At 44.2% G+C, this 18,483-nt stretch overlaps 1 protein-coding gene across 1 annotated transcript in view; it reads left to right on the top strand.

Annotated features, from left to right (window-relative positions):
- Positions 1-18,483, top strand: part of ppm1kb (protein phosphatase, Mg2+/Mn2+ dependent 1Kb) — an 85,035-nt gene that overhangs the window by 47,070 nt on the left and 19,482 nt on the right. The window lies entirely within an intron of this gene.

Here is an 18,483-nt window from a genome sequence, read left to right as displayed (position 1 = left end):
GCTTTAGCAGTTAGCTAAGTATTGCTAGCATGTTTTAACATGTTTCTAGCATGTTTAGAACTCAATGGCATTTTTAACATGTTGCTAGAACGGCATTGTGGCGAGCAGGACGAGGTCGAGGGCCGTGAGAGAGCGGCATGAGGCCGGTGGCGTGATTACTCTGATGAGCGACACCTGCGAGACGCACCGGTCTCGAATCTCTCACGGAGGAGCGGAAGCATAAAGGAGGAGCGACGACAGTGAAGAGCGAGAGAGGACAGGCCTGATTTTATGTTGTGTTTTGTTTCTGTTTTGTGTGGCCAGCAGTCGTCCGTGAGGGGCTGCTGGTTTTTACTTTCATTTTGTATTTGGTTTATTTTTGTCATTAAAATATATTGAATGTTCGCCGGTTCCCGCCTCCTTCTTCCCATAACTGTTGAACCTCGTTACATTGGTGCCGAAACCCGGGAGGAAGGAGGAACGCGCTGTCAAAGAGCCCTCGCCGCTGTGGGGAATCCGCGGTGCCATCGAGCATGGTGAGCAGAGTCCGTCGCCATGGACGCTCGAGGCGGTGCGCTGGAGTGAGTTGCCGGGGGGACGGTCGAGCTCGCTGCTGGCCGCCTGGGTGCTGGAGGGACGGCTGCCGTCCGTGAGGGAGAGGAGGAGTCGCCGCCGTTCGCCGTGGGCCGGAGCCTGCTGTCGTCCGCCATGATGGGGAGGAGCAGGGAACGGGGGATTCCTGCCGTCTGCCCGTATCCGGAGGAGCCGTCGCCGTCCAACAGGCGGCGGAGGAGTCTCGTGCCGTCCACCGAGGGCTATCCAGCGCCACCGCCAGGCACCGCGGAGAAGATCGCCCAGCTGGTGTAGGGCCAGATGGCAGCGCGTTGTGGGAACCGGACTAATAATTATTATTATTTTTTTAAATTTTTTTCCTCTCTCCCCTCTCTCGTCTCTGTCGCTCCTCATGCTTCCGTCTCCTTTTCTCTCGCCTCGTCTGTCCATACCCCCAGGTACCGCAGCCGCCGTGTTCGGTCTCCCCGGAGGAGGGGGAGGGGGGGGAGTAGAGCGCAGTCTCGTGGGTACCCCCCGGCCTGCGAGGGGCGATGGGGGTATGTGGCGAGCAGGACGAGGTCGAGGGCCGTGAGAGAGCGGCATGAGGCCGGTGGCGTGATTACTCTGATGAGCGACACCTGCGAGACGCACCGGTCTCGAATCTCTCACGGAGGAGCGGAAGCATAAAGGAGGAGCGACGACAGTGAAGAGCGAGAGAGGACAGGCCTGATTTTATGTTGTGTTTTGTTTCTGTTTTGTGTGGCCAGCAGTCGTCCGTGAGGGGCTGCTGGTTTTTACTTTCATTTTGTATTTGGTTTATTTTTGTCATTAAAATATATTGAATGTTCGCCGGTTCCCGCCTCCTTCTTCCCATAACTGTTGAACCTCGTTACAGGCATCAACGTGTTAAACATGTCACTTCCTGTTGCCAGTAGGTGGCGCTATTACTATAACTGAATTTGAGCATAGACATGTGTTCAGGCCATGATTCTTATCAAACGTGTGAAGTTTGGGGCAGATTGGACATTCCATGCCTGAGTTACAGCAAATTCCTATTTAATTGCAGTAATAGCATGCTTTAGCACTTAGCTAAGTGTTTGCTAGCATGTTTCTAGTATGTTGCTAACCTGCTTAGCACTTGCTGGCTCTTTTTTATATGTTATTAGGAGACCACAACACTGTTAAACATGTCACTTCCTGTTGACAGCAGGTGGCGCTATTACTATAACTGAATATTCTCATGTAGATGTGTTCAGGCCATGACTCTTATCAAACGTGTGAAGTTTGGGGCAGATTGGACATTCCATGCCTGTGTTACAGCAAATTCCTATTTAATTGCAGCAATAGCATGCTTTAGCACTTAGCTAAGTGTTTGCTAGCATGTTTTAGCATGTTTCTAGTATGTTGTTAGCATGTTTAGCACTTGCTGGCACTTTTTTTATATGTTTTTATATGTCCACAACAGTGTTTAACCCTCCTATTACCTTTGGGGTCAATTTGACCCAATTCAGTGTTTAACGTCTCAAAATACATACTTTAAAAAAAAAATTTTGCTTCATATTTAAAGACTTTTCCTAATTTAATGGGGACAACTGGGTAAACATAAAATTAACATGATGATAGGTTTTCAATGTTCTGTACGTACTTTTGTAGCATCGGTGTTCTTTGGGGTCAATTTGACCCCAGGCTCATTTTGCTGTATAAAACATATAAGAAATATCAATTTTTTTGTTGTTCACACATTGGTGATTAGGCACAAATCCCACATTTATTCTGGATGATATTGAGGTTCATTATAAGTTGAGATTTTATGATCTTCAAAAACCTTCCCTCTGCTTTAGGGCCCTAACCTGACATTACCATATAGGCCTACTTGAAGTATTGCGAGAACCACTGATAGTTCACACAATATAGTGGAAGGGGGAATCATAATTCTCACAAGAAATTAGATATTTCCAGTGCCAATTATATATTTCCAGGGAAGGGAAAACATAATTCTTGCAAGAACTTTGATATTTTGTTCCGTGGGGGAGGGGAAAACATAATATAGGGGAGGAGCAAATGTATGAAAGCTTCCACAGAAGCCTTATAAACCATTTCTCTTTGTGCTTTGTGAGCTCTCTCTTTATGCTCTTTCTCAATTGAAAATTACCTCTTAGCAAAGTTTTTTGGGGTTTTTTTGGGGTTCTATACGGACCTGTTCGCCAGCAAGACACCAGTCGACCCGCCCGAAATGCAGGACGATGCCATACCAGCCATCCCGTCAGTGTTGACCAGTGAGGTCAGGCATGCGATCCAGAACATCCAGAAAGACCGGCGCCAGGGCTGGACGGAATCGAGGCCGAGCTGCTCAAAGAGTGTGGACCGATGCTTTGGGCAGCATTGGCCAGTCGTTTCAGCCGCTACATGGCGCAGAGAAGAACACCAGATCAATGGAAGACGGCCAAGACAGTGCTGATGGACAAGAAGGGTGACCGCGAACAGCTGAGGAATTATCGGCCAATCTGGCTCCTGCCGACCGTGTACAAGGTTTTCACCAAGGTGCTGTACAACCGACTAGCCAGGCAGTTGGACGAACAACAGCCACCCGAACAGGCTGGCTTCTGGTCTGGCTACAGCACAATGGACCACATCCACGTGCTGAACCAACTGCTCGAACGCTGCCGGAAGTACAAGATGCCCTTGGTACTGGCCTTCATAGACTACGAGAAAGCCTTCGACAGCATAGAGATCAATGCCGTACTGCTCGCCCTACAACAACTGGGCATCTCCTACGAGTACGTGGATCTTTTGCGGAAGCTGAACAGCGGATGCGCCACCAACATCACCTTGTTCGACCGGACACTTCCCACTTGAATGACAGGGTACAGCTGTGGCCAAATTTTAAATTTTTGCTGCTTCAGTTGTTATGATGTTGATTCACATTTTTATAGATTATTGTGCAGAGTGATCAGAGGCATTTTACATAATTTCAAAAAGCTTTATCACAAAACCCCAAATTTCACTGTTTTTGTCCTTGGCACCAAATTACCAGCTAACATCATTTTACTAATCATATCATCAGCACATGATTGCTATAAGGAAGGAAGAAGTGCTTCCAATCATTGTGTTCTTCTGTTAGCAATGGTTTCCTCCAAAGAAAGATGGAGGATCATCTTTGCATCAAAATGGCCTCCATTTACCAGATCATCAAGAGCTTCAAGAATAGAGGTTCGGCTGCAGTGAAGAAGGCTTTAGGATGTCCCAGAGTGTCCAGCAAGTACCAGGAACTTCTCCTCCTGAGGAATCAGCTAGGGAATCGTGTCACCACCAGTGCAGAACTGCTCAATATTGGCAGCAGGTGGGTGTGAGAGCATCTGCACACACAGCGAGGCCAAGACTTTTGGACAACGACCTGGTGTCAAGAAGGGCAGCAAAGAAGCCACTTCTCTCCAATAAAAACATCAAATATTGGCTGAAATTCTGCAGGAAGTACAAGAATTGGACAGCAGAAGACTGGTGCAAAGTTAATGTATCTGATTAGAACATCTGGAAAATCGATTGTCCAGAGAAGAAAAGGTGAACGCTACCATGAGTCCTGTGTCGTGCCAACAGTGAGGCATCCTGAGACTATCAATGGGAGTGTCATATTGACCCCAAACCTATCCTTGATAAAATATATTGTATAATATAATAAATAAATAGCTATTAAAACACCAAAAATATATATAATTTTTGAATTTTAGATAAATCAGTGACATTTTATAGTGATTTGCTAATTTGTCCATAGTCGTGCAATAGGTATTCTGGATGTATAAGGGGTGGGGGTGGGGGTGGGGGTGGGGGGTTGGTGGTGTTTTATTTAAAGGGCTATTTAAGTAGTCAACAAAGAAACATAAAGTACCTGACTTAAACCTTTGGGGAAAAAATCAAATTGTGGGGGTTTAAATTCGTGGGGTCAAATTGACCCCAGTGGGTAAAAGATGTTGGTAGATTTGAGGGTAACAGGAGGGTTAACATGTCACTTCCTGTTCCCAGCAGGTGGCACTATGACTGTAACTGAATATGAGCATGGTCATGTGTTCAGGACAGAACGTTTATTAAAAGTGTGAAGTTTGGCGCAGATTGGACATTGCCTTCTTGAGTAACAACAACATTGTTCATTGAATTAGCATGCTTTAGCACTTAGCTAAGTATTGCTAGCATGTTTTAACATGTTTCTAGCATGTTTAGAAGTCAATGGCATTTTTAACATGTTGCTAGAATGGCATCAACGTGTTAAACATGACACTTCCTGTTACCAGTAGGTGGCGCTATTACTATAACTGAATATTCTCATGTAGATGTGTTCAGGACAGAACGCTTATCAAAAGTGTGAAGTTTGGGGCAGATTGGACATTCCATGCCTGAGTTACAGCAAATTCCAGTTTAATTGCAATAATAGCATGCTTTAGCACTTAGATAAGAGTTTGCTAGCATGTTTTAGCATGCTTCTAGTATGTTGTTAGCATGTTTAGCACTTGCTGGCACTTTTTTATATGTTATTAGGAGTCCATAACAGTGTTAAACATGTCACTTCCTGTTGCCAGTAGGTGGCGCTATGGCTATAACTGAATATGAGCATGGTCATGTGTTCAGGACAGAACTCTTATCAAACGTGTGAAGTTTGGGGCAGATTGGACATTCCATGCCTGAGTTACAGCAACTTCCTGTTTCATGGCGAAACATCAAAATTTGTCAGGCCGCCGAGGACCCGCCCTTCGACGAAAACTCAAGATCTTCGCAATTTAACGTCGCAAAGGCCTTAAGATTACACTCACCAAATTTGAAGATGATCAGATTAAAACTGTAGGAGGAGTTCGTTAAAGTACGAGGCCTGAAAATGGCAAAAACTGCACAAAAATCTGAGAGGAAGTTCAAAATGGCTGACTTCCTGTTGGGTTTAGGGCTATGCTCCAAGAGACTTTTTTGTAGGTATTAGGTCATTACATGTATGTACCGAATTTCGTGCACGTACGTGGAACGTTGCGGGAGGCGCACTCCGTTGAACTTTTATAGGTGGCGCTATCGGGCCATTTTGCCCCGTCCAATTCTGAAACCTATATCAGATGTAAATTTTCGCCAGTTCTGACGCGTGTGCAAAGTTTTGTGAGTTTTCGAGCATGTTTAGGCCCTCAAAAATGCAATTAAATGCGGAGAAGAATAATAATAATAATAATAATTAAAGCTGCAAGCAGCGATGAAAGGGCCCTCGCACCCGTGCCATCAACTCTCGGTGGCTTTAGGAAGACAGAGCATGGTTGGGAAATGTACATTTAAGGAGGTATATATAGTAAGAGTATGTCAAAGTCAGTTACAAAATGTTTTGTATAATGGTGATAATAGCATGCTTCATGACACAGCTAAGTGTTGCTAGCATGTTTAGTCTGTTTCTAGCATGCTTAGTACACAATAATTATGTGGTTAGTACTGCATTACTGTGTTAACCATGTCAGTTTCTGTTGCCAGTAGGTGGCGTTATGACTATAACTGAATATGAGCATGGATGTGTGTTCAGGACAGAACTCTTATCAAACGTGTGAAGTTTGGTGCAAATTGGACATTGCCTTCTTGAGTAACAACAAAGTCATGTTTCATTGAATTAGCGTTCTTTAGCACTTAGCTAAGCATTGTTAGCATGTTTTAACATGTTTCTAGCATGTTTAGAACTCAATGGCATTTTTAACATGTTGCTAGAACGGCATCAACGTGTTAAACATGTCACTTCCTGTTGACAGTAGGTGGCGCTATTACTGTAACTGAACATTCTCATGTAGATGTGTTCAGGCCATGACTCTTATCAAAAGTGTGAAGTTTGGGGCAGATTGGACATTCCATGCCTGAGTTACAGCAAATGCCTATTTAATTGCAATAATAGCATGCTTTAGCACTTAGCTAAGAGTTTGCTAGCATGTTTTAGCATGTTTCTAGTATGTTGTTAGCATGTTTAACACTTGCTGGCACTTTTTATATGTTATTAGGAGTCCATAACAGTGTTAAACATGTCACTTCCTGTTGCCAGCAGGTGGCGCTATGACTGTAACTGAATATAAGCATGGTCATGTGTTCAGGACAGAACGCTTATCAAAAGTGTGAAGTTTGGGGCAGATTGGACATTCCATGCCTGAGTTACATCAAATTCATATTTAATTGCAGTAATATCATTCTTTAGCACTTAGCTAAGTGTTTGCTAGCATGTTTTAGCATGTCTCTAGTATGTTGGTAGGATGTTTAGCACCTACTGGCATTTTTTTATATGTTATTAGGAGTCAAGAACAGTGTTAAACGTCACTTCCTGTTGCCAGCAGGTGGCGCTATGACTATAACTAAATATGAGCATGGACATGTGTTCAAGAGATAACTCTTATCAAACGTGTGAAGTTTGGGGTAGATTGTACATTGCCTTCTTGAGTAACAACAAAGTCCTGTTTCATTGAATTAGCATGCTTTAGCACTTAGCTAAGTATTGCTAGCATGTTATAACATGTTTCTAGCATGTTTAGAACTCAATGGCATTTTTAACATGTTGCTAGAATGGCATCAACGTGTTAAACATGTCACTTCCTGTTGACAGTAGGTGGCGCTATTACTGTAACTGAACATTCTCATGTAGATGTGTTCAGGCCATGACTCTTATCAAAAGTGTGAAGTTTGGGGCAGATTGGACATTCCATGCCTGAGTTACAGCAAATGCCTATTTAATTGCAATAATAGCATGCTTTAGCACTAAGCTAAGTGTTTGCTAGCATGTTTCTAGTATGTTGCTAACCTGTTTAGCACTTGCTGGCTCTTTTTTATATGTTATTAGGAGACCACAACAGTGTTAAACATGTCACTTCCTGTTGACAGCAGGTGGCGCTATTACTATAACTGAATATTCTCATGTAGATGTGTTCAGGCCATGACTCTTATCAAACGTGTGAAGTTTGGGGCAGATTGGACATTCCATGCCTGTGTTACAGCAAATTCCTATTTAATTGCAGCAATAGCATGCTTAAGCACTTAGCTAAGTGTTTGCTAGCACGTTTTAGCATGTTTCTAGTATGTTGTTAGCATGTTTAGAACTTGCTGGCACTTTTTTTATATGTTTTTATATGTCCACAACAGTGTTTAACATGTCACTTCCTGTTGCCAGCAGGTGGCACTATGACTGTAACTGAATATGAGCATGGTCATGTGTTCAGGACAGAACGTTTATTAAAAGTGTGAAGTTTGGCGCAGATTGGACATTGCCTTCTTGAGTAACAACAACATCCTGTTTCATTGAATTAGCATGCTTTAGCACTTAGCTAAGTATTGCTAGCATGTTTTAACATGTTTCTAGCATGTTTAGAACTCAATGGCATTTTTAACATGTTGCTAGAATGGCATCAACGTGTTAAACATGACACTTCCTGTTACCAGTAGGTGGCGCTATTACTATAACTGAATATTCTCATGTAGATGTGTTCAGGACAGAACACTTATCAAAAGTGTGAAGTTTGGGGCAGATTGGACATTCCATGCCTGAGTTACAGCAAATTCCTATTTAATTGCAATAATAGCATGCTTTAGCACTTAGCTAAGAGTTTGCTAGCATGTTTTAGCATGCTTCTAGTATGTTGTTAGCATGTTTAGCACTTGCTGGCACTTTTTTATATGTTATTAGGAGTCCATAACAGTGTTAAACATGTCACTTCCTGTTGCCAGCAGGTGGCGCTATGACTATAACTGAATATGAGCATGGTCATGTGTTCAGGACAGAGCTCTTATCAAACGTGTGAAGTTTGGGGCAGATTGGACATTCCATGCCTGAGTTACAGCAACTTCCTGTTTTATGGCGAAACATCGAAATTTGTCAGGCCGCCGAGGACCCGCCCTTCGACGAAAACTCAAGATCTTCGCAATTTAACGTCGCAAAGGCCTTAAGATTACACTCACCAAATTTGAAGATGATCAGATTAAAACTGTAGGAGGAGTTCGTTAAAGTACGAGGCCTGAAAATGGCAAAAACTGCACAAAAATCTGAGAGGAAGTTCAAAATGGCTGACTTCCTGTTGTGTTTAGGGCTATGCTCCAAGATACTTTTTTGTAGGTATTAGGTCATTACATGTATGTACCGAATTTCGTGCACGTACGTGGAACGTTGCGGGAGGCGCACTCCGTTGAACTTTTATAGGTGGCGCTATTGAGCCATTTTGCCCCGTCCAATTCTGAAACCTATATCAGATGTAAATTTTCGCCAGTTCTGACGCGTGTGCAAAGTTTTGTGAGTTTTCGAGCATGTTTAGGCCTTCAAAAATGCAATTAAATGCGGAGAATAATAATAATAATAATAATAATAATAATAATAATAAACAGAGCAATTCCAAGAGGGTCCTCACACCATCGGTGCTCGGGCCCTAATAATAATAAACAGAGCAATTCCAAGAGGGTCCTCACACCATCGGTGCTCGGGCCCTAATAATAATAATAATAATAATAATAATAATCCTACCGAAAACAATAGGGCCTTCGCCCTTTCAGGGCTTGGGCCCTAATAATAATAATAATAATCCTACCGAAAACAATAGGGCCTTCGCCCTTTCAGGGCTTGGGCCCTAATAATAATAATAATAATAATAATAATAATAATCCTACCGAAAACAATAGGGCCTTCGCCCTTTCAGGGCTTGGGCCCTAATAAACAGAGCAATTCCACGAGGGTCCTCACACCATCGGTGCTCGGGCCCTAATTACTTTCCTTGAACCCATTGTGCGAGTTCACTTTAATACTGCGTGCTTTATATACATGTTGCTGCTGATTGGACTACAGTTCTGACACACCCACCAAACAAGAGAAAACGTATCTCAAACCCCGTTGCACACCGGTTCACGCCGTTTCCAGGAAACATGACGTTCAACCCGGAAACCGTAGCAAAACGTTGCGCACCGTTTTGAACTTGAACGTGCCCCTGATCTCACACACTAACCTCGCGACAACTGCCACCTACAGTACCTGTAGTAGGCTACTGCAGGTGGCAGTTATCGCGAGGCTACTGACAGACTCAGATTAGGAATGTTTTTTGTTTTTTTTACTCCGCCCGGGCCCGGGGTAGCCTATTATTATTTTTTATAACGCAGGTTAAAAACCGGGAGATTTACGGGAAAATACTACGGGAGGACGGCGGGAAAGAAGGGTAAAATACGGGACTTTCCCGGCCAAAACGGGATACTTGACAGATATGGTCATAGGCTATAGGCTTGTTTGAGATGCGCCTTGCCTCGCCTGAAATGTAGTCGAGAGTAGGCGGCTGCAGTGAGAGGAGGAGTGAAAAAAGCGCAGGCAAGCCGGACAGATCTCTCTTCTCGCAGTGGATCTGACACCTGCGAGATCAAAGGCGGATATCGCGGGATTCACCGGATTCACGCTCGTGCACAGTGTTGCTAATAAACTGGATGGAATTTAAGTTATGTTGCTTTTATATGAAAATAAATATAATAAACAAGACACCCAAAGTAGCCTACTTATTTAATTCCATTCCAAATACATGTTTATCAGTCTTTTTTTCTTTAATACAGACATGTGTTTTTTTTTCTTGTTTTTTTTATAAAAAATACATTGCATAAACAGAGATCGCACTGTTAGATAGTTTGGGAATATTCACACATAATGTATACACATAAAACATGATATCAGAGTTTTAAAATCAAACATTTTAAAAGAGAACAATACATCACAGTTGTTTAAACCAATGAGCATTAAGCTGTGTCGTCAGCAAGTCGTTTCCCATCATGCTTTTAGGCTTGTTCGACTTCATGCAGCTCTGCGCAGACCGATCGGCGGCTGACTTAAAGCAGTGCATGCCGGTTAAAAATTTTGTCCGACTTGATACAGCGCCGACGCCACGTGACTGTGACATATGCCATCAAAGTACCGCGAGAGCGATTCGAGAGTAGCCGGAGAACTCAGCCAGCGCAGCTTCTCAAGAGCGGCTGCACTGGGCTGCAGGAGGGCTGATGACGACACAGCTGTTCCACGATTGGCCGGATTCACCGCATGACAACGATCACGTGTGTTTTGTGTTTATTCGAACACCTTTAGTTCCTCTAAAGCTCTCAAATCAGTTTATTATAACAGTGAACACTCTTTTCATGTCGTTGCAATGTTATATTGTGTCATGTTTATCCAATTAAAACTGATTAAAAAACGTAGACTCCACTGCATTGATAGTATCTTATGTTGAACTTTATTCTTGTTCAAACAGACTCCGTATGAAGCAATACATAAAGTATTGAATGAAAATGTCTCTGAAACATCTGTGTATTATTTGGCAAATATTGCATTGATTTATTTCACTTAAGCTGTGGTAAAGTATGCGAACACCACGTGAGTGGTCACTACGGGAACCAGAAAGTGTCCGACTTCACGTCTCCGTTTGCAGCTCCTCCCCGCCTGCACGCGGCTACTCTCGCCGATCGGTTGCATCCAGCCGCAGCCGATGTCGAACACACCTCTAGATCAGCGCAGTCGGTGGAGAGCAACTGCGCTCGACTGCAGAATCAGACAGGTGTGCCTTGCGCTCGCGAGAGATTTTTGACATACGTCAGCATGACATCAGAGCAAGGCGGACCGCACTCGGACACATTTCTAACCGGCATGCATCTCGCGCTGATCACCGGTGATCGATTCTGCGCAGATTTAGCTCATCTCAAACAAGCCTTATCTCTCCTACATCAAGACCTAGGCCTACATATCGATACATAAGCTATATATTTTAACACACATACACGCTAGGTATGTACGATCAAGTTGAGATTAACATATTGACGTATAATAATTTTATAACAAAACAGTTTTCTCTTTTACATTCCGAGTTACAGAGTGGCAAGCTACTGTTCTCCTAAATCATTGGTTTAGATCCATGTCAATCACAGAAATCTGGCCAATCAACTGATTGAACCCCACCGACGAAACGGAGGGATCTGATTGGTTCACGGTTATTTTCCTTCAGAGGCGGTCGGTGCAGAGCTAAGCTGAAACGACTCTGAGAAGAAAGTTAGGATAAATAAACAAATCCGTTTTTGCTAGCAGCTCCAGCGCCGAAAAGCTCGATGATTCATCTCCATTTTGCTTGTTGTGAGTAATGTTATCATTAATAAGCTTCCTCTTGTTATAATTTATATCACTTTATCAAATTTTGCGTTATTAGATGTTTAAAGGGTAAATATGCAGTTTTTTAGCTTAATTTACCTGAACTGAACAGCTTCGGAGTCATTGGAATGGTTGTATGACTTTATTTGGGTTGAATGGTGGCCGTCTCGCATCCCCCTAGTGCCTGTGAGCGGAAAAACCACCCTTGCAACTTTGGGCTGACGGGCCGCCGGTGTGGTGAACCATAGACAGTAAAAGAAATGGACACAGCGACCCCATTGGATTCAACGGAGAAAAGTGAAGTCAATTAGAAGCACTTCCTGATGGCTGACCGTACTGCGCAGACCCAAACTGAGCTTGACGACGTAGATGTGACGTGAGCAACCCGTCTGTCTTCTAGAAATCTCAATCATTCCCTTCCGAAACTTGCAGAGACGGAGAGTGTGAGTAGGAGGTGTCCATGAGCTAGGAGCAGGAGCAAGTTTTGCTAAGTATTCTGATGAATTATTTTGTCATTTTGCCTCCACGTCCCCCCGATTGCCCGCAAGCTTCTCCTCCTGTCTATACAGTAATTTCTCTACTGTGCGACAGAGAGTTGCGTGGTTATGACGCAATCGTTAGCCTATTTTTACAAAAACTGCTTCTACGGGGCCATAATGTAAGATACAAGGTAATGGAGCCATTTATACATTTTCGTGTTGCTTTAGAAATAAATACTGGTCAAATGGAGTCTTTAAACGCCTCAGATGTAAAGTTATTCGCTGTCAAAGTGACGCCAAAATGAATGGGAGTCAATGGCATGCTAACAGCAGGTGATGGTCTGCTAATCAATGGTGGCGCCCGGGGAAGCTTCAGTGTTTTATGAAACATTGGCCCCCTGATTAGAAACACTCATTTCCTGATGGCTGAGCGTACTGCGCAGACTCAAACTGAGCTTGACAACGTAGATGTGACGTGAGCAACCTGTCTGTCTTCTAGTAGCTGTGCCAACAGAAATCTAAATCATTCCCTTCCAAAACTTGCAGAGACGGAGAGCGTGAGTAGGAGCTGTCCATGAGCTAGGAGCAGGAGAAACTTTTGCTAAGTATTCTGATTAATTATTTTGTCATTTTGCCTCCACGTCCTCCCAATTGCCCGCAAGCTTCTCCTCCTGTCTATATGGTAATTTCTCTACTGTGCTGTTCTCTACGAGAGTCGCGTGGCTATGACGCAATCGTTAGCCTATTTTTACTAAAACTGCTTATACGGGGCCATAATGTAAGATACAGAGTAATGGAGCCTTTTATACATTTTCCTGTTTCTTTAGAAATAAATAATGGACAAATGGAGTCTTTAAACGCCTCAGTTTTTACGACAGTGTTGTCAAATATCTATTCCGAAGCTGTAGGGGGAGCTCTATAGAGAAACACACGAGCAAAAAGCGAGAAAACAGCAAGGAAATTGCCAAAACTGCATAGTGGCGCTTTAAAACGTCACTAACGAGCTGTTTGAAAGCATTGCTAACATGGGTTGCGTTCAGCCCCGACAAAACGTTGCACAACGTTTTTTAAACAGAAACGGTGATGCGTTGAACACACTGTTCTGATGACGCAAGAGTTGCAACTATGGCAGCTGAGAAGGCCATTCTTTGTGTTCTTTGTGAAGAATTTTCGGAGCCTGATGAAGTCGGTATAAATATGTGTTTAATACTACAAAATATGCCCGATGTTACAGTTACTGCACTTGCCGCCCAGAACAAAAGAGAACATCCCAATCGAGTGAAGGGATTGCTGTAACTGAAATGGAAGCACACATCTTACCTAATTCAGACTAAAACACATCTATTTAGCCTCACATATTGACTTTATTTGTAGTTCATACTGTTTTAATACCCTGTATTTTCTTTCTCATTTTTAGGAAAAGCACTTAATTACCATTGTTTATTTCTATACCAAATGTCATACACTTGCAATGAAGCTAAAAATATAAACAACTACATCAATATGTTGATATCCTATATTTTTACAATAAAACTTACGACAAACATGTATTCTAATATCCTCAGTTGTTGTGTATACCGAGCTGCATCAAACACATTTGTAAATGACTTTCCTTGAACCCATTGTGCGAGTTCACTTTAATACCGCGTGCTTCATATACATGTTGCTGCTGATTGGACTGCAGTTCTGACACACCCACCAAACAAGAGAAAACGTATTTCAAACCCCGTTGCACACCGGTGCACGCCGTTTCCAGGAAACATGACGTTCAACCCGGAAACCGTAGCAAAATGTTGCGCACCGTTTTGAACTTGAACGTGCCCCTGCTGTTATATATGCGAAGTGTTGTGTCATGTTTATTTACACTCTTTTCATTTTTAACTTGTTGATTATTTGCCCATGTGTCTTATTTGGAGTAGGAGAATATTGAAGCCTTTAATTTAAAATGCAGTGCAGCTGCACAGCCAGCACAATGCAGAGTTGTCATGCGTGCTGATTGGCTGGGCAGTGGGAACTGCACGAACCTATGGCGAAGTAGTTAGGAAGCACGATCCTATCAGGACGCGCGCGCCACAATGGGCGTGGCTGCTGACTATATAAGCTGCCCATTTCGCCATAGGAATCAGGTTAAATCGACTGAAGCGACATGGCAGACCTGAAGTGCAACTTAATAGCACGACTGGCTACGCAATACTTGTTCCCTACTCTCAAGGAACCGAGATTACATTGGTAACCGAGTACGTTCCCTTTCGAGAACGTTCACTTCGTATTGCGTAGCTATACACTGATGGAACCCAATTTAAAACGCTGTGCTATTGTGAAAAGTAAAAAAAATAGGACCAAAAAAAACAACAAAAAACCCCCCACTAATTTTCAGAGTTATACATAAAGTACTTATAAGAATCATCTTTTCCATACAGTACATTAAAGTGCATCAAAAACAAGGCAAAATACAGCAAGTAGGGCCTACTCCCTGAGTTATGAAATTAAAGTTGACTTTGTCATCATGTAACAGCCAAGTTGAATGCAGCAGCAGTAATGCACGTATGTAGGGACGTGGTGGCCTTAATAACGTTATCATTGTACTTCTTGTTCTTCACATGGCTTTTGGATAACAGGTGGTCAGTGCATGTATTTTTTCGCGTCCAGCCAACGGAATGTTGACAAAACTTACAAAACAAGAGTTCTGTGTATGCCTGACACATAAAAGTCACGTGGGAACTGCTCGGCTCGGTACTGAGGGCTTAGTGTCGAGTTTCTTAACTTTTTCGCCGACGAAAGCAGAGCCGTTGAGAGCCGCTTCGCCATGCTTTCATTGTTTTGAAGGGGGAGCTGAAATGACGGGAGGGGTTGTGTCGCCCAGATTTGCTTCCCCCGGTCTACATTTTCCCCAGATATCCATTTTTCTCCCACACAAAAACAAATTTTTATTCCAAATATGTAAAACTCTGCGAAATTCCGCGTTAACACTAGATTCCGCGTTAATTTGCCAATTCCGCAATTCCGTCCGCAATTCTGTGATCGCGGAAATTATAGGGCCCTACCTGAGGATGACCTTGGAGTCGTTAGGCCCAAATTCGAGACAGGAAACGCTCATAGAGAGCGCTTGCAACTCACCCACTCGCTTGACCGATGCTAGTGCTAGCAGGAGTGCGGTCTTAAGTGAAAGAGGCTTTAAGTCAGCCGACTGAATTGGCTCGAAAGGGGGTTCCTTAAGGGCCCCGAGGACCGTGGATAGGTCCCAAGCAGGTATAGAGGGGGGTCGAGGCGGGTTAAGCCTCCTAGTCCCTTTAAGGAAGTGCACGACCAGGTCGTTCCTTCCCAAAGACTGGCCGGCCACAGGAGCATGGAAGGCTGCTAAGGCCGCCTCATATACTTTCAGTGTGGAGGGGGTCTGGCCCGCGTCCATCAGCTCTTGCAGAATCCTGATGGTACATCACATGAATAAGGGTCAAGTCCCCGAGCTGTACGCCAGCTGGTGAACGCTGACCATTTAAGAGCATAGAGGCGTCTGGTTGACGGCGCTCTAGCCTCGGCGATAGTGTTTAGGACCTTTTCCGGGAGGTTCCCGGATACCCGTTGAGGGGCCATACATGAAAGGCCCACAAGTCGGGACGAGGGTGCCAAATTGTTCTGTTTGCCTGCTTGAGGAGATCCTTCCTCAGCGGTACAGGCCATGGAGCTGTCTCTATCAGCTGCGCCAACTCTGGAAACCATGTCTGGGTTTTCCAGATGGGGGCTATCAGTAGGATCACACACTTGAGTTCCCTGATCCGTTCGATGACCTGAGGGAGCATCGTGACCGGGGGAAATGCATAAAGGGGGAGGCTGGGCCAATCGTGGGCCAGCGCATCCCTGTCTTTTGAAAAGAATGTTGGGCAGTGAGAGTTGTCTTTTGTGGCGAAGAGGTCTACCTCTGCCCTGCTGAAGACACTCCAGATCAGTTGAACCGACTGAGGGTGGAGAGACCATTCCTCTGGGGGGACATTGTCTCGGGATAACATATCTGCACCCTGGTTCAGTATGCCTGGTACATGCGCTGCTGTCAGCGAGCGCAGGTTGGCATGAGCCCATAAAAGAAGGTGTTTGGCCATGGTGTACAGGTTGTTGGACCTGAGACCACCCTGGCGATTTATGTAAGACAACACTGACATATTGTGTGTCCGAACTAGGGCTGGGCGATAAAACGATAACGATAATTATCGCGATATAATTGTTCTCGATAAAACGATATCAAGAGTTCGATAAATGTTCGATAATGTTTATGCGCCAAAAGCGGAACGAAACTCATTTGAACCGCGCGCCACACGGACCATTAATCCGCTCGGGTTAAAGTCCAAACGGCAGCGCAACGCGAGCTCACTAGAGCAGATGCGTTTACTCTGATCGGTCTCGGTCACGAGATCCAGTGAGAAGTGCTTGAATTCAGCGAAGAACACAAATGTCTCAGTGATTTAAACCAGTTTAAAGGCAGATGAAACAGCGCTGACAAACAGGAGAAAGTAACACTGTGCGCAACGATACTGTCAGAAGGCTTTTCCGTCTACAAATTCCCATCATTTACCATGGATTTACTGTAGCATTAGCCTAGTAATATTAACTGCACCATGAAATGTGGGATATACATATTGAATTGTATTATATTATTAATGTAAACTATGTATTGAAGGACTGATGGAATATAATTACAGTATTTAATAATGTATTTAGGCTACTGTTTTTCATTCAAATACCATAGAAACCATAAAGTTACATTTTGCCATGATAGTGAGGTGCTACAGGGTATGCCTGGTTTTATCTGTGGTTATCATGATCTAAATGCATGATACTGGATGACCAATGGTTAAGTTTAATAAAACTCAAACAGTCAGAATATTACATTTTACCAAATAAAAATTAGCATATGCAGAAACTAAGAAATTAATTTTCCAATAAAGATATTTATTTTGTTAAGGAAAAATGACAAATGTTTGAATGTTCTACCTCAGATTTGTGAAATGTTCTCCTGTTTGGTAAGTGTTTGTCATGATATGTTCTGACAATAAAGAGTAGTTTAAAACCACAATTAACGCTCTGGTTTCTACAACTTTCACTTAGGAGCAAAAATCTGCCTTTAAACTTGAAAGAAATAAAGATTTGACTTTTATCGTGATAATTATCGATATCGACTGATATAAAAAAATTATCGTGATATTTTTTTTTGGCCATATTGCCCAGCCCTAGTCCGAACCAAGATGTGGTGCCCCGCCAGGCTTGGGAGGAAGGTTTTCAGGGCTAGAAAAACTGCACTCATTTCGAGGCAGTTGATATGTAGGCTCTTCTCCAAGCTCGACCAGAGGCCGGAGCTTGGCCTGCCCTCGCACAGAGCTCCCCAACCTAAGTTGGAGGCATCTGTTGAAATCACCTTTCTCTTTGAGACCACACCCATGCTTACACCAGACTGGTACCAGCTGGTGTTTTTCCACGGGGCCAGGGCTTTGATACATCCGTGGCTCACCCTGATGCGTAAGTGGCCGTGTCGCCACGCACGACTTGGGACTCGGGGTTTTAGCCAGCGCTGAAGGGGACGCATATGCAGAAGGCCCAATGCCCTCTGAAACGTTCTGAGGGGCCTGAAAGAGCCCGCCTTGAACAAAGCCGTTAGCTGTTGAATAGAGAGAGCACGGTCTGGCGTGAGCCAAGCTCTCATCTGAACAGAGTCGATAACTGTCCCCAGGAAGGTTATACGCTGGCTGGGGAACAGCATGCTAATGCAGCATGCTCAAAAGATGATCCTGAGACCGAGGCATTCCAGATGGCCAAGGAGCCAGGATCTGTGGTTTAGTAATTTGGCCTCCGACTGGGCTAGAATGAGCCAATCGTCGAGGTAGTTCAAAATGCGCATTCCCCACTGTCTCTGGGGGGAAAGGGCCGCATCTATGCACTTCGTACGAGGAGTCAGGGACAGACCAAACCGTGTATTGATAAGCCTGCCCCTCGAAGGTGAATCTCAAGAACGGCCTGTGATGGGGGGGGCTATTTGGATGTGAGACTACCATAGTGTGCAAGGCCGAAGCAGCTTGGCCGGTGGAGGTATAAGCCTGGCTGGCGAGAGCTGAGGTGGTCCTGCAGGGGTGGTCCTCTAGACGCTCAGGCATCCTCTGACCCTGCCATTTCTTCCTCCGTGGCTCGAGGAGGGAAGGAAACGGGAGGGCGTGAGGGGGGAGCTAGCTGCGAACGCAGAGAGGAAAGCAGCAAACGTTCGCAGTGAGAGCAGCCGCCTTGCGCGAGTGCAGCTTCAGCGTGTCCGCGGCCCAGGCATGAAGCGCACTCGTTGTGGCAGTCTGAGGCATGCAAGGGGGC

Source organism: Abramis brama (assembly GCF_963993115.1).
Source record: "Abramis brama genome assembly, chromosome: 2".
NCBI lineage: Eukaryota > Metazoa > Chordata > Actinopteri > Cypriniformes > Leuciscidae > Abramis > Abramis brama.
Note: the sequence above shows the minus strand (reverse complement) of the source record. Positions and strands in the feature narration are given on the sequence as shown.